The sequence below is a fragment of the Zeugodacus cucurbitae genome, chromosome 4, assembly GCF_028554725.1.
Source record: "Zeugodacus cucurbitae isolate PBARC_wt_2022May chromosome 4, idZeuCucr1.2, whole genome shotgun sequence".
Taxonomy (NCBI): domain Eukaryota; kingdom Metazoa; phylum Arthropoda; class Insecta; order Diptera; family Tephritidae; genus Zeugodacus; species Zeugodacus cucurbitae.
This window is the reverse complement of record NC_071669.1, coordinates 67,016,636-67,034,275: the sequence shown is the minus strand read 5'-3', so window position 1 is coordinate 67,034,275 and position 17,640 is coordinate 67,016,636. Positions and strand designations below refer to the sequence as shown.

At 36.5% G+C, this 17,640-nt stretch overlaps 1 protein-coding gene across 9 annotated transcripts in view; it reads right to left on the bottom strand.

Annotated features, from left to right (window-relative positions):
• Positions 1 to 17,640, bottom strand: part of LOC105214552 (protein encore) — a 55,961-nt gene that overhangs the window by 30,096 nt on the left and 8,225 nt on the right. The window contains exon 1 of one of the 9 annotated variants that reach the window (XM_011188072.3): positions 3,413 to 4,045. The exons of the other annotated variants lie outside the window; for them this stretch is intronic. The gene's annotated coding sequence lies outside the window, so the exon portion shown is untranslated. Of the gene's footprint in view, positions 1 to 3,412; positions 4,046 to 17,640 lie in introns of those variants that run through there. 9 annotated transcript variants of the gene reach the window in all.

Sequence of the window (17,640 nt, the reverse complement as noted above, 5' to 3'; positions counted from 1 at the left end):
AGAATCTTAAAATCTGTGTTTTCACAGTCGGTTGTCAAATGTTCTCGAAAACTACTCAACAGATCTTGATGAAATTACTACTATTTAAAAAAAAAAAATGTCAAGCACATTTGACCGAAATTTTTATTTTTTTTGGAAAAATATCTGCAAAAATTCCAATTTTTATCTTTTTTGTCTTTACATCGTTCAAGTACGAGTTTATGGTCTTAACTAAAACACTTACTTTTGTTTTTCCATTTGGATGATGCTGTCAGGACTTATGCTGACAACGCGGACGCACCTTTTTTCCGAGGGGTCACCGGAAATGACGTCACAATGGCGAAGTTTTAATTTTTTTTTGAAAATTTCAGAAATTATTTTTTAAATATGAATTTGAATTAAATAAATAATTTTTTACATAAAAAAATATTAAAAATAGGCCTTTTTTACCCGACAAAACCCATGTAACCCCTTAATTAATAAAAAAAATTTTGAGACTATACGTATATTAATCTAATGTCTTTCCATGAATTTTCGAGAATGGAAATATTTCGAAAATTTTGAATTTATTTATTTTTTATTTTAGAACGCATTCGCGTAAAAATTAAATATTTTTACCATATCAAATCAAGATCTGGTCAACTTAAATATTTTTTCATGCTAAAAGCATAAACAAGAATTTAATTGAAACAATGAGAATCGCTAGATCGTGGAGATATTGTCAGATAGCGCTTAAAAAAAAATAAACGAAGAAAAATTTGCTTTTAGTAAGTGTTAAATTTGCTGCGCGAAGTTACAAAAAATATATTTTTTGTTTAATAAGTTTTGAAAACTAAATTAACCAATTGAAGTCTAACTCTGAATTACTTAAAAAAATCATTCCAGCACATTTAATATACTTTAAGCCCTTCTAGTTCTGTCATCCTGCATAAACTGATTTTGATTAATTCTATTCTGTATGTGTGTGTTTGTGCATGAGTATCCTTGACATAAGCACAAGTTTGCCATTAAAGAGATAATACCCGCATAAAATATTCAAATATTATTTCATTTTGCACAGCGCACATTTTAACCCCTACATTCATGTACATATGTATATACTCCTTTATACTTGCTATGCAACAAAATATTTGCCATTATTCCTGAAAGTCTTTCAGTCAGTTGTTTCAAAGTAACATATCCGTAAGAATACACACACACACACACACGCATACACTCATGTGAGCGTATACGCATTTTTACAGCTGGTGGTTGCTGTTGCTCGCGCTTGTCTGGCGGCCTGCCTCATGCAAAAAATGCTTACGCCAAAAAAATTTCAAAATCGTTGGCAGTGGGGCACTTCGTCATATCGACATATAATTTATACATATAAACATACATGTAAATAACGGTGTGTGCGCCTAACATCGTGCTTTTGTTAGTCTTCTTTGTGACTCGGAAAATTCTCTACAACGTCATTATCAATTCACTTTACGAGCGCACACATTTCGTAGCGTATGTGGAGAGTTTCTGCAACGCACCCTTCGGTAGACGTCAGCGTGTGTGAGTGTATTCGTACAATGTAAACGCACAGCGAGTAATTTTTGTTGTTGTTATTAATGATTGCCACATACACACAGAAACTAGTTATGAAAAAGATAAGACGATATATAACTCTCTTATAATAAAAAATAAAAAAAAAAATTTGAAACAGTCATCAGATTAACTGTTTTTGACTCATCACTTCTTTGCTTGAGAAACAAAATTTACATGAGAAAACTACAACAATGTAATCTCAGTGAATTCGGTTCGAGAGAGTGGCTTGCACTTTAATTCCATCTCTAGTTGTTTTTAGCGAGTTGTTTGTTCGATTGCCAAACTCAAACAATGCCAACTGGACAATATAAAGCTGTCTCAATGGTTTCCGTAAATAATTTTGAAATCAAAATATGTTAATACAAAATCTCTCGAAGCAGTCCAGAGGCTCATAATGCCATTACGACCTTATTATTAAGTTACTCTCTTACTTGAAATGATCTTGGAAATATTATGAAATATTGTTTTGACTTGGTACTATCATAGCGGTATCTTAAGATTTTAAAGATTTTTCCACATTTGTCCAGTACTTGGTGGTCAGAAACTCGAAGAAGAATGATCCTACTTATAGTCGATTCAACCATTGAAATAAATAAAAATTATGATTTATAAGGCCCGATCTCATTATATTAACCTTGAAATTTACTATAGTACCTGAATAATTATTATTTTTATTGAAACAGCGAGTCTCTATCAAAAATCAACTTCGAAGAATGGCAACACTGTTCGAAAATATGTTTTTTTTCTTTACTATCAATTGCACATCTTCTTTTCATTGTGTTTTTCGCTAAAGCCAGCTGACAGTTGCATTGCGTTATACCATTCACTCTCTGTGTGTGGGTGGGGGTGGTGAAATTTGTGTTTTGGGGGAGCTGAGCTGAGAGAGCGCGCACGCACACACACACATATTTAGCTAGTCCACTAATTTTCGTAAATCTCTCACACGATTACGCTCATTCACTAGAGCTCATTTAGCGCCCGAACACTTCTCGTGCCGATTTGCTTTGTGTGTTGCGAATGCATTGTTGTTGTCTACTAGTTGTGCTTGGCGCTGCTGCCAGCTCGTGCAGAAGCACAGTTGACTTGTCATTTTAATGTTGGCTATTGCATTGTTGTTGTTGGTTTTCTAAATAAATGTTGTAAATTTTAGTAGGAGGAGTACATATGATGCATTTCCGGATATGAATTTTGGTAGTTTAGCGAAGATTTTTTGTTGATTTTTGGCTTTGATTTAAATGTCATCCCTTCGTGCTGTCGTTTTGAGCGGAAGTATCAAAATTTTAGACATTTTTGAAATTTTCAAATTTATTGATTTATTTTATATATTGAGTTATTTGCTTTATATTGTTATCTACCGTTTTTAAGTTGTCCAAAAAACACTTTAAAGCTGCATAAATACTACAACTAAGCAATTTATTTGCATTTTATGCCTTTTTCTTATTACTTTAAGTGCCCTTCCGTAGGGGTGCTCCAGTCGTCCTGAATCGTTAAATGCTTGTCCGTCCGTCTGTCTGTCTGTCCGCACTACTACGCTTTTAAGACGACAGCAATGACGACCATCACAACAACAATGTTGCAATAGTGAGCTATTCGGTCGGCCTGGCGCTTGCCTGCCTGCCTGCAATTAACGACGTCGAAAACGCCAACGAGCACGTCTACGACGACGACGACGAAGTTGTGAAAAATGTGTGTGTTTCTCTGTACGTGTGTGTGTGTGTAGATGGCAAAAGAAGAAAAAATTTTCGTACGATAAAAGCACACAAATTTTTCCCCATTTAATTCATAACTTTTAACTTAGTTTACAGGTAGTTTTTCTCAACAATTTTTATTGAAAATTATTTACCACTTTTTCGCTTACTTTTCTCACACTTTATTCCGCACTATATTCAAGCACTTGCTGGCGTTTTTCGTTTTAAACATATTTCGATTTCGATTTCTTTTTTATATAAATTTTTTTTTACATTCTCTGCGCGTTTCGCGTAAAATTGTGCAAATTTTTTTTGGTAGAAAAACAATACGATTTCCTCAAAGCTTTTCACTAGAACTGCTGCTGCTGCATTTTGTACATTTCATTTATTTTTCCTTAGTTATATGTAGATTTCTATATATATATATATATATATATATATATAGGTATGTATATATATTTTTTCTTTTGCTACAACACTATTGCATAGACAGAGCCTTTGAATTCCTGCTTCTACTGATTTGCTTCCGTACACGGCGACCACGACGTATCCACTACTATGGCAGACATTATGGGGAACGTACGAATTGATACTGGGCCAAGCAGTTCTGGGTTGATTTATTTCAACACTCAGTTTATTCGGTTTATGCTTGCGTACACCTCTCTGCTGCTCTTTCATTCGATTCATCCTTGCAATGCTGGCGTTGGGTGGCGCGTGAGTGAATTTGCTCGTACCGATTGTTGGCGAGAGAGCCACTATATCGCACACTACCCACTAACCGTGCTACCAGACGCTACTACTCGACTCTATTCTGCATGCTTTCCGAAGCGAAATCGTCAAAAACTCATATAAGACCGTTTTCACACGGGCAATTTTTGTCGCGGCAATTCTTAGTTTTATAGGAGAGGGGGCGACCAAGGGAAGCGAGAGAGAGAGAAATTCTCGTCTCTTCGTCGCCCCCTCTCCTATAAAACTAAGAATTGCCGCGACAAAAATTGCCTGTGTGAAAACGGTCTAAGTTCAATGTGATAGGTAAATTGTAGAATTGTAGAGCGAAAGAAAGAGAGAGATTTTCTACAAAAAAAAAAAAACATGAAATAAAGTAAACTTGAGCGCCAGCGCAAAATCAGGCATGTGAGAGCGCTGTAAAAAGGAGATGAGCGTAAATGAAAAACGTGTCGTAGCGGCAGCAGGCTCTTCTTCGTGAAACAGGTTAAAACGGGGAAACTTTATAATGGGGTGATTTTTCTGTGTGCTGTTTCAGGCACTGCATTGTTGTTATTGTAATCAACTTGGCGTACATAGTTTTAGTTAAATACGAGTATGCATATATGTATATATACATATTTAGTGTAAATATATGTATATTTTTTTTTGTTTTATTCACATTTTCTTGCAGTATTTAAGCAACTCTTGTGGAAGCAGCTAAAAAAATCAGCAAAATTATTTATTGTAGAGACCAATAGAAAGTGAAAGAAATTCTAATGCGAACAACTCACGTTAGTCGGAACAGTGATTTCGCGTCCTATAGGGCAACAATTCGCTTGTCAGGTACACTTCTAGGGCACACTAACAGCAAGGTCACTGGCGCAACAAAACTTGAAGTTGTTGTTTAGAGTGTATGGTATGTTAGTACTAGTTTAAAATATAATATAAAAGTATTTATATATCAGTAAAGCCCTTCTAGATTATGTAGTTCAGCCTATATATACTGAGTTTTGACCAGTTCTTTTCCTTTTCAAAAGATTTGCATGCATTTTTTTATCGCTTTAAGCTTATTATGCCAGTTTAGCGCATTTATACCAGTTATCTGTTCGATTTGCCACTCTACAAATTCTGGTCGAAAGGTCTTTTTTGCAAGCAAGGTGTTTTGAAACCTATAATTTAATTTTTCATCGCGTTTAGCCTCATTATACCAGTTTAATGTATTTATACCAGTTGTGTGTTCGATTGGCCACTCTCTAAAATCTGGCCTAAAATTATTTTTGCTTCAAAAGTGTTTACTTTGATCACCTAAGTAGTATTTTTATGTTATTGAGGAAGGTAAGGCAAAAAAACGAAGACAAAAGCTGAGATATAATAACTCACTCGGTAGATTAAGGACGCGCAGTTTTGACTCCTAAAGAGAATATTTCAAAACAATTAGGGATAAAAAACGTTTTCAATGGTTATATCTTTGAACGTAGATTCAATTAATTTTCAAAGTCTTCAAAAATGTTACGCAAATCAACAAACGAAGCTCAACGAAAACAATCGAATAAACTCGAAAAGCCATTAACGCACAAATTCCTCATCCAATGTTATCAGAAAAATACTATATATGTATGTGTATATATTTATATTTCGATGACAAATAAAAGGCAAATGTGTACATACTCAACACGCAGATGATTCACCCCAATATACATACGCATGGAGATACAAATAATTCATTTTCATGAGCGTTATGAGTTATGGCAGATCGCGAAAGGACACTAAGGATACAAAGGACGACAGTCGAACAAAACTCCAAGTATTTATCCTCATCGAATGTATGTCCCAGATTTTAGACACTTTTACAACCAACATAAACGCTGCTGGCGCATACCAGGGAGCTGGCAGTGAGTAGCAGCAGCAGCAGCAGAAGCAGTACAAATGAAAGAGTGTAGCTTTTATTGGCAACTTGAGATGCGAAACGCAACAACACACAGAAGTCATTTAAAAACACACACACACACACCAACAAACACACACAAGTTCATATGCATTTTAGAAGGCACGCACGTGAATTTGTCGAGGCACTGAAGAGCTATATCAACAGCAGTAACAACAACAACAACATTATTGTTTCTGTGGAATGCGTTATTGCGTTACTGCCTAGTTGTTGTTGTTGTTGCTGCTGTTGTACCCTAAGACTGCCGTCATATATGTCATATGCACATTAATATATGTATTTATATAGAGTACATGTGTATTTAAAGGCACGAACGACCACTGAGCATTTCTTCTCGGTCTCACATAATGCACCAGAGGGGTGGCTCGCTATAGGCGCACACACACACACATACACGCCACACTGTGAGTTAGCACCGCATTCGTGGTGGCCTGCGTAAATGCGTTACTAAGTGCGTAGCAATATTTCATACAAAGCCTCAAAGTCTCGGCGGTAGCACTGCTGTAGCCCCCGCAAAGCGCTTGAGACTATTAACACAGCTGCTGCTGCTGTCGGGCGTCTACACTCTGGACATGTCGTACGCGCCTAACATAGTACTTATACATATATCATGTTGTTGTTGCTGTTTCAAGTATTGTGGTTGCACTTATTGCATGTAGTATGTTATATTGCTTTAAGTTTATTTTATGCCAGTCAGTCTACGACGCGCCTGCTATTTGCATTTTCATTTCCATAAAACCTTAAGGGGCGAGCTTTGATTGGCGTTATTGCAAAGTTATACCAGCACTTCTTGCAGCATAACCACTCCTTGCACCAGCGTTGCATTCTATGTGCAACATGGCAACCTTTAAGATTATCTCGTGCGTTATAAGCTTGCTTGGCTTTTGTCAAGCGTAAACTTATCTAACTTTTTATACTCGTGCGCACAAATTAACATATAACAACTTCTGAGCAAACATTCCTTGTAAATGTTTGTTTCCGGTGGAAAAACCACAACAACAAGTGATTGTATTTGTTACCACTTCTATTTCTTGGCAGCTTCTACAGTAATCATCCCCCAGTCTGCTGGCGTGTCTTCCACACAGACAGTGACACTGGCGTTCTTAAGTCATTCCTTTTAAATTTCACTAGTCAGCATGTGTGGTTCTTATTCCAATCGGACCACGTCTGTCTGCTTGTTGAGCAAGCCAGGATTATTTCCGCCGAGACTCAGCCAAATCTTTGACTTATTTATCGATTAAATGTCTACAAGTGTCCAGGGTCAAAACTAGTCCCTCTTTAAGGGGCTATACCAGTGTAACCCATCTGCTTCGAAGTTTTTTGGACACAATGAGCTATACTTTTAACTATATTTCAAGATTTTTCTTTACAAGAATATTGAAAAATAACGGAGTTATGTGCTCTCTTGGGAGGGGCCAAAAAAAAAAAAAACAAGTTTCCCAACTGGTGACATGATTCCGGCCGAATCAAAACAATTCTAAAAGGTTATTAAAGTTGAAAGTATTTCCTATACACTACACCTACGATTTTTGAAAAATGTCCACAATTATCAAAATAGCGTAGTTCTAAAAAAATAGTTTTTTAGGTAAAAAATGGTTTTCTTTTATTGCCAATTTTCAACCGATCAAAAATATCATAGGTCATTGTATAGTAAATATATTCAAGAATACTTTAAATTTGAAGTCGATCGGTCAATTTCTGGCTGAGTTATGATGTCATCAATTTTGAGAAATGTCGTTTGGAGAAAAACGCGTTTAAAGTTTCGACTATTGTGACTTATACCTTCGAAAACTATTCAAGATACGAGCTTACCGCTTTCACAGGATATTTTTGAAAATATAAACTATGGAATAAGTAAAAAATAAAAAGATCGATTTTTTTGAAAATGTTTTGTTAGCTCGAGGCATTCTTTCACTTCATTCCTAAAATACTTTAATGATTTCAAAGCCACTTGGACGTTAGTAAATAGTATAAATCTATTTCACTTGTTTAAAAAAGTCTATATATATGCAGTAGGTAAAGAATAGGTTAGGTTAGGTTAGGTTCGAAGGCTGTTTCCCTATAGGGGGAAACCCACTTAGACTATCAAGAGTAGTCCTTTGTGATGCCGTAAAAATTCAACCCCCTCACTTATTTATGAATCGACAAAGCGCTTGGAACCTACCATAAATCTGCAGAGGTTTTTAACTTCAGTGTCCGCTAATTCACGGGGGTGCCCAAAAAAGTGAGATCCAAGGATTTTTTGTCTAGATTTCGCAAAGGCGGGACATTCCAAAAGCATACGATAAAATTCTTAATTTGACCGCGTGAGTCCCAATGGGACAATGGCCAGTTAGAACACCTATAACTTGAGAAAGATTGATCTTGTTTAGGGAAAAGAGTTCCCTTGACTGCTTGCGATTTACTTTGGGCCAGAATGATCTTGCGACAAAACAGGTGCTAGTGACTGTCCAACGCCTGCTGAGTTCGCCTGAGACCCATTCATCTAGAAGCAAGTTGCAAGAGGACAGCGGCGCTCCTGTTTGTTCCCATTCCACTGTAAGTGCAACAGAAGTAACTGTCCTGTGTTCTAGTGCCTTTCAATTTCAGGAATAATAATAACTCAATTTTGGAACAATAAGTTATGATAACATAAGTATTAATATGATAAGCTTTTGTCGAGTAAACATGTCCAACATTCCCTATCGGGGAGACCAAATGTCATTAACAACAATTTTCAATATTTTTTCCTCATATTTCAACATCGAATTCATAGTACAATATTCCTATAGAGAGCTGTATTTATTATCTAAGTAATTGGATTGGATTCAAATGAATTAAATTGTGTTCCAAAGTTTTTTTTTGCAGCTTTAGAATTGAACAAGGATTTTTAATTAACATTGTTGTACTAAAATCTCTTTAAAAATTCAAAGAAAGGGTCGCGGACATGTACAAAATATGCATACATACACCTATCTCTCTATATATGGCAAGCACAAAAATTCTCCAAAATTGCTCCCATTGATATGCCAAACTAGAATTGCAATTTCAATCTTTAATATGCAGCAATGTACATAAATTTGTAGGTATGTGTGTGTGTGAGTGTGTGTGTTGGCATGACAATTTCCAAAATGGATGCTGCACCAAAGCCAAGCAAAGTGTGGCTGCAATGTCATTTTATAGGATATATTACTCAATGGTCTCATAGTTAAAGTAGAGAGAGAGTCGTATGCTCAGCTTGGTGTTCGGTTGTTATGCCATCGAATTTAGGTCACACGAGACCCAAGCAACAACAACAAAAGTCGAGAAAACTGATGTCAACAATATAAATATATATATGTATAAGTGGATTTGTTGTAAGCGCTTATGTACGAGAAGCATGTAATATACACTATACGCACACATAGAAAGTGTGTGTGACAGTACATAACGGTCCGTGTTGCACGCTACCGACGACACAGACTCCGTGATTTCTAAAGAAATAGAGAACAAACATTGAAATCCTGGAAAAAGGAGACGAGGTTACTGCTTAGATGGCTGTGTCGAGGCCGCAGTCAAAGCAGCAGCAACAATAACAACAACAACAACAACAACATATACATAAATGTTGAGGCGTGGAGTGGCGTTGTGAAACAAAGCCAAACGCAATAGAGTGCATAGTAAAAAGCTTGCATTGCAGCAGCATTAGTGGCAGCATGTGGCATTAAGCCGGTGGCATGGTGCACTACATACAACGCTGTGGAAGTGCAGCCGATGCTGTTCGGCGCCTTGGCGAGACATTAAGTTGACTAGACTTGAGTGCAGCGTGAGCATGATTTGATTTGAATTTAACGCTGCTGCGACATCTCCATGTGTGTGTGTGTGTGTGCTCGAGGCATTTGCATTAAAATAGGTGGCAGGGGGTGTGGCCGTGTTGTCACTATCAACATGCATACCTATATATGTATGTATTATAACAATGAGCGCGCGACAATGGTCGTGAATTTTGGACTATGATACGAGCACTAACGACGCCAACTAACACTAACACTATTATTTACTGTTATGTAAATGTTTGTGTGAGCCTTTGCAGTTGTGTATGGCAACATCCTTTGTCGTCCGTTTATCATGCAATCGCACATATTTGTCATTTGCTTTTAACTACTTGTACTTGTACTATACTAGAGCTATAGTAGTGCGTTTTGTGGCGCTCAGCAGTTTTTATTGACTTTGCTTGGCGCTCAATGCTTTTATCAAAGCGTAAATGGCGATAGCTGTTTCTTAGAATTGATGTCAGTGCTTTACACTGATTGGACTTAGAATGCAAACTCGAGGCATATACTCGCTCAAGCTATTTATGCTTCTTTATGTGTGTGCGTGTGTGTGGGTTTTAACATGCATTCCAAGAAATTACTCTAAACCTAACAAAGAATAGTAAAGCAGTGAGCAGCTTGTAAATTGTTGGATATTTACTCATAATAACCCATTCAAGTGGTAGGAGTATTTTTGTAGTCTTGAACTACTTTTCTTTCCTTTTATTCGATTTGTTAGAACAGCTACACTTAGAGAGGAGAACATTAGGAAGGCTTTATATTACGTTGAAAATATCTGCCTTCCGCCTTTTTGTCTTTTGAATTTCGAGGTTATGTATAAAGCGCTACAGCTCGTATCTGGTATCATCTATACATCTTTGAATGGTCTTGACATAGCCTACAAAATGACGCTTTGCATGATTAGTTTGGATATTGCGTTCAACAGTTATAGACGTGTAAACATGGAGTTCGCTAACGCCGAAATTCCAGTTTTTTTAGTTTTCCTTCGTTGAAGGCAAATCCGCTAGAGAAACGTTCCGTGAGATTAATGGTGTTTTGGGGGATGGTACTCTATCACTTCGAACTGCGGAGGTTTCGACGATTCAGAGCGGGTGAAAACTACACCATGGATAAGGCAGACGGCAGAAGACCTGTGACAGACGAATACCGATCAAATCATGGAAAACATCTAGTTAGACCGGCATGTGGAATCTCGTGACATCGCCACCAAACCATTTTAAACCATCTGCAGAAAGCTGGATACACAAAAAAGCTTGACGTTTGGGTGCCGCAAGATTTGACGCAAAAAAACCTTCTGGACCGAATCAACGCCTGCGATATGTTGCTGAAACGGAACTCAACCCATTTTTGAAACGGATGGCGACTGGCGACAAAAAATGGATCACATATGTACGACAATATCAAGCGAAAACGGTGGTGGTCGAAGGCCGGTGAATCGTACCAAACAGTGGCCAAGCCGCGATTGAGGGCCAGGAAGGTTTTGCTGTGTGTTTGGTGGGATTGGAAGGGAATCATCCACTATGAGCTGCTCCCATATGGGCAGACGCTGAATTCTACCATCTACTGCGAACAACTGGATCGCTTGCAGCAGGCGATCGACCAGAAGCGTTCAGAATTGGTCAACAGGAAGGGTGTCGTGTTCCACCTGGACAACACCAGACCACACACTTCGTTGATGACTCGTCAGAAGCTACCGGAGCTCGGATGGGAGGTTTTACCGCATCCAGCATATAGCCCGGACATAGAGCCAAGTGATTACCACCTGTTCCTGTCCATTGCGAACGCCCTTGGTGGTGGAAAATTGAACTCGCATTGAATAAAGAGCAAAAAAGCCGAAGGGAGATATATATTTATAGTTATAAATTGCAGGAGATTATACTGATGGTAATCTATAGATCAAAGAAAATAATCGCGATTATTGGGTCAACAGATTTTTATAGATTTAAAGATGTAATATAAGTATATATGTATATATACACCTTCATCGACTAATAGGTGTTTAGTAACAAACTCCAGAACGTAAATACTAAAATTACACAACCACCCTAACAACAAATGTATGCATGGCAAATGTGACTAAACTCGCGCATTCTCACAACATAAAATGCGAAAAACAATAACTTAAAAGCCTCATAATAAATCCCTTGTTGTCATATAATGATGATGTTGTTTTATTATTCAATTAAACTGATGTCAACAAAATGTTTTAATTAATTCGTTTAAACGCGATAAAAAGGAGACGACAAAAGACGACGAATGATGATACAGGCTCTCTGTGAAGGAGTGCGCAAGCAGCTAAGGCCAAAGTATAATGCTTGAGGGATACACGATAAATTGGAGCAAAAACAACACAAGCTGGGGATAAGGGAGATAGCAATGACAATGTAACACAGTAGATTTCAGTAAGTATCCTTTTAATACTGAGTGCAGCGAGGACGCTGCCGGATGATGGCTGCTGGCTTCCGAATGTTACGAGGAAAGCTCGGATTTACACAATTTGCATGTGTGTGTGTGTAAGTGTGTCGATGGTTACATGTTGCTGGACGGGAGTGTGTGTGTTTGGCTGTGTCCTTGTCTGGTGCTTTGTGGTGCATTACAGATAATTGCGATAATAGGCGAGGAAAGTGCAATTGTGTCGACGCAAATGCAATGACACGGCACTAGGCGAATGGGATACGCCGAAGTGGAGTAGCGAGTTGCCAGATTAATGGACGTGCAAAGTGCAAGCGCATAAATGTGAGAGATAATAAAAAGCATAATGAGTAAGTGATGTTGATGATAATATTTTATGCGATTTGCCAGTTTTCCCGAACTAGCGCAAATTTACTTTAGTTAGTACATACATATATCTATGTATATATTTGCTTCAACCAAGTAATATATGCATAAGCGTGTTGGTTACAACTACAACACAGAGCTTAATTACTATCCTGGCAGCTGACATGCGCTTTTGTGTGTGTAAATCCATAAGCTTCTATGTACTAAACGGCTTTACATACTACTCCAACATGTACATTTGTATGCCTGTATATACACATGCTCCAATTAAACTATTTACGTAACTAGCCCACATGACCTGACAACGGTGCATTTGGCGCACACACACAACAACAAAAGCAAAAACAAAAACAAAATAAACAAACTTTGGTTGTGAGTTTGAATTAAGCTGTGTGCCTACATATAGGCTGTTAGCGAGTGAGCATAAGCGTGTACAGTAGCGAGCAATTAAGAAGAAGTGTTAGCACAATTCACAAAAAATTTAAGAAGTGTTGGTTTGAGATACTTTTCTGTATTTAAATAAAAGCATTGTAATTTTGAGTAGCAAAAATCTTGAAATATTTAAATATGAAATATATGAAGATCATTGGTTCTGTCCTGAAATGGTAGTTAGTTCGAAAAGTAACATGACAGAAATTTTAATTATATTTGAACTGATATTTTTATATAAAATTTTTTCCGGAATAATTCGTAAGCAAACTCATTAGCAACTACTATAATAAAAGCAAAACTTTTGATATGAAAATTATACAATATAATCTCATTCAAGAACGTTAGCAAATTATATTAAGACAATTGGAATCAATTTTTTTTTATTCTTGAATTCGCGAGGTAACGACCAGTACCTGTGCGACTGTGAGATCATGCTGGCCTAAGGTGGATCGCAGGAGATCCAGTGAGCTACTTGCTTTTAGTAAGGTTCAGCTGACCATAATTATACGAGTCATTACAGACTACTAACCGATAGGATTACTTTCCGTGAGAAAATATTATGACAGATTGAGATATCGATATATTTTTTCTTCATTGTTCAGCTTTAGCTAGACATCGGCTGAAACCTCTTGGCAGGACAAACTTTGGAGACCCAGCTGAACTGTCCCGTTTACAAATTTGGTGCCTGCACAAATTCGGAAAGCGCTTTGTCGTCACTTGAGTGTCTTGGGCACCCATTTAGAGGAATTTGAGGCATCACAAAGAACTGGCTTTAGCTTTTCAATTGGGATCTCCGATGTCATAGCAGACCAGCCCCTTTAACCTAACCTAACTAAATGCAAAACTTTTGATACTAAAATATTGGAATATACAGACAGGCTCTGCAATCCGAGTGAAAGTGAAAATTAAAAAAAATGTGGAATTTGAAAAGTAAAATCGAAATTCAGTACACCAAATATATCACATATCGGATTGAAAGTGAATTTGCTTGAATTTTACCTGGAACTGAATTGCAGAACCTCTCAATCAAGAACTTTAGAAAATTTTATTTAGAATCATAATTTTTAATGATGCTAGTTATATTATATATTAAATAAATTAATATTATAGAATCACAACAATTTTTCAGTAATAAAATTTATATTCTGTTGTAATTTTTTTCACATTAGTGTAGAAGCTCAAACCGCAAAGGATATACATATATAGTAATCCTATGTACGACACATGTGTGTATGTATGTATAGTAGTATGTGAGTTTTAATTGAAGTAAGATTACATCAAATCAATAACAGCCGCCGCCATCAGCAGTAATGCGAGTAAAATTGATGGTGTACCAGTTTTGACTGCAAACATACATACACACATACAAATGTCACATATTTTGTAATATTCACACTGCGGTGAAATTATTCGGAGAAAATCAGGGAATTTTTGTTGAATTTTTTTAATCAATAAATTTCTTATATTTAAGCGACATTTTAATGAAAAATTAATCGATTTATTATTAAGAAAAAAATTAATTATGAAATAAATAATAAAATAAAAATAATAATTAATAAAATAAAAAATAAAAATAACTGATAAAAATTATATTGCTAAAATATCAATAAATAAAATATTTTCAGTACATAATTTTTTCGTTTTTTTCTCATTTCAAAATTTATTTGAAATATATCAAAATTCTCCGTAATTGTCTCCCACGTATTCATTTATAACATTTAATATTTTTGCGACCATTTTGTAGGAATATTTACATAAAGCAAAATAATGTAATTTATCTCGCAGCAAGTACTTAAAATTTTTTCCACAGTCATGTCATTTGGCATTTTCGGTAGCAAAAATAAAATATTGCATTCGCAATTGATTAACCCATCTGTGCACACATGTGTAGATTCACTCGAAAAACTGACATGGCACACGTTTTCGCCGAACTATGCCAAAGTGAATGAGATTGGATTTTCGTGTTTTCCTAAACACACACGCAGCACACACACAAACACACAACCGCCGAAAGAGACACATCATATTTGAAATTACAAATTGCATGCTACAATGTGCTTGCAACCGCAACGGCGGCCAAAATTTATGTGATTTTGCTCGCGGAAAATGGCTTATCAATTGCGCTTTTGCTGGCGTCTGTCACCGCTCCGCACACAATGCTGCGGCTTGGGAGGAGCACAAAGCAAAAGTAATGTTCGATGACGTCGCAGCAATGTGTGTGTGTGTGTGCATACTTGCGGTCGACCACTTGTAAAAAGAAATTCTCGAAATAGCGGGCGCACCAATCCACAAATGAAACGTTGAAAAAATTCGAAATATGTACAAAATAACCATTCATTTTGAAATCATTTTTACGATTTTAATTTGTATTTTCATTTTCATTTCTTTTTTTCGATTTTTTTCTTTTAAAAAATTTCGATTTTCTTAATTTTCGCTACTACCAAAGAGCATCGTGTGCCGCCGCCACCGCTTGTGGGTACTTTACGTATAACTGTGTGTATGCGCTCCACCGCGTGTCAGCCGAGCGAGCGAGCGAGAATGGGCAGCAGAAGCCAAAATGGCAATAAAAATAAACCACTTGATTAAATAGAATGAAACAATTTTTACTTTTAGTGTAAACAAGTCGACATTTTGTAAACGTTTGTATGTATGTATGTATGCGCGTGTGTTGTTGTTGTTGCGCTGGTACACATGTTTGTTGGCATCATGCTTGTTGTACAGTATTGTGATTTTTGTGAATTGCTTAGCTTAGCATGCTGCTGCGCGCTGCTGGCCGATGGCATCACCGATGCCAACACGATTGCTGTTTTTCGTACAATATACACATGTGTTGTTGTTGGTTTTGTTGTACTTTAGTATTTGGCCACACGCCAAAAGTAATGCAAACGCCGAAGTAAACTTATCGCAACAATATTTCCCCGGGCCGAGAGCGTTGAGACGGAACGCTTCTCATATCAACGGCAGTCGCGCAACCCCAGCAACAACTACTTAAATTAATATATTATATTATATTATAGAAATCGAGTAACATTTAGTAATCCAAGTAGTTGGTATGTATGTATGTTTGTATGTATCCATCAGCGGACAGCGTCTATCTGACCAGGCGTAAATGGGTGAGTGGATAAGTAGTGTGCGAGCAAATTGTCAACATACTGCAAATTAAGTGGCGAAAGAGACCCAGTAGGGATGGGGAAGTTTTTATATTTTGAATAGTTTTGAAAAAAAAAAAACAAGTAAGGGCTAAGCAGGGGGTGTCACCGAACATTTTATACTCTCGCAATTTATTTATTTAATTTTATTAATAAACAAACAATTTGACTCACATATTCGGCATATACATATATGGTATAGAGTCCATTGAAAGTCTGAAAACCCTAATATTAGGTATATGGGAGCAAGGTAAAGTAATGACCGGATTACACTCATTTTTAACACGGAGACATACTATATTATTAGAAGAAACATATTCCCTCTCAATTTATTCAAAATATCTGAGTGACTTAACTATATTTTCGGTAAAAAATTTGTTAGAAGCACTGAAGTCCTCATATTCAATATATAGGGTATTGAAACTTATGGACCGATTTCGACGATTTTTAGATGCCACTCTTTAAATGCAGTATTTTTGAAAAGTTCTGTTCCGATATCTTCACTGGTGCTTACTTTATATCATGTAAAGTAAACGATCCAGACCGACTTCAAAGTTCTGGTATATGGAAGTAGACGTGGTTGTGAATCGATTTGGGCTATTTTCACAACATATCATTGGGAAGCTAGGAAGATATTATGAACCGAATTTCATTGTAATTGGTCGAGTAGTTTCGGAGATATCGTTTTTGACCCATAAGTGGGCCGAACCACACCCATTTAAAATTTTGTATACCATTTTGAGTGTAAAGTGGTTTTCCTTACTGAAATAAAGTATTTTTAGTAGTTTTCAACATAACCCATCCATTTCATCCATTTTTGGACTGTATAAGGTAGTACCTAAAAGAAACGACTCAAACGAAAGTTAGGTTGATATAGCTTAAGTAGTCTGCGAGATATGAACAAAAGACTTAGTAGTAGGCGGGGCCATGCCCACTTCCTAAAAAAAATTAGCTTAATTTATTGCTTAGTTATAGCTCTTTATATGTTTTCGGTTTTCGCCATTTTGTGGGCCTGGAAACAGATGGCAACTATTTTCACCAGGTAATACCACTCCATTTTATTATATATTTACTGTAAGCTTTCGTAAGTGTATTTGGCTTGAGATACATATTGCGGCATTTATCCTAACCATTTTAATAGATTTCGATTTATAAACAGGTGGCAACCCTTCTCAAAAATTTCTTATTTTCACAGATTTTTACATCTATTTCATAAGAATATCAATATTTAATTTATTCCATCAAATTATTTGTTTAAAAAATGTAAACAGGTGGCAACTATTCACACAAGAAAGTCTTATTACATATTTTTAGTATAATAACTATTTTGTTTTTACGGTATATATTGCCTAAATAAGACGATGAATCTCTTCCAAATAATTTCCCTACAGGGATATCAGCTAACAAGCGACTGGCAGCATCTAAGCATAAGCAAAAAGTGTATATCTCATATAGCAAAATTGGAAGCAGGTTAGCGTAAAAATATCTACACAAAATGTGACAACACACACAGAAAAGAAAACACTAAATTGTACAGGAGAAATGCAGAAATTTTTACAAAATTGAAAATGAGCGCCCACTTATGGGTCAAAAAC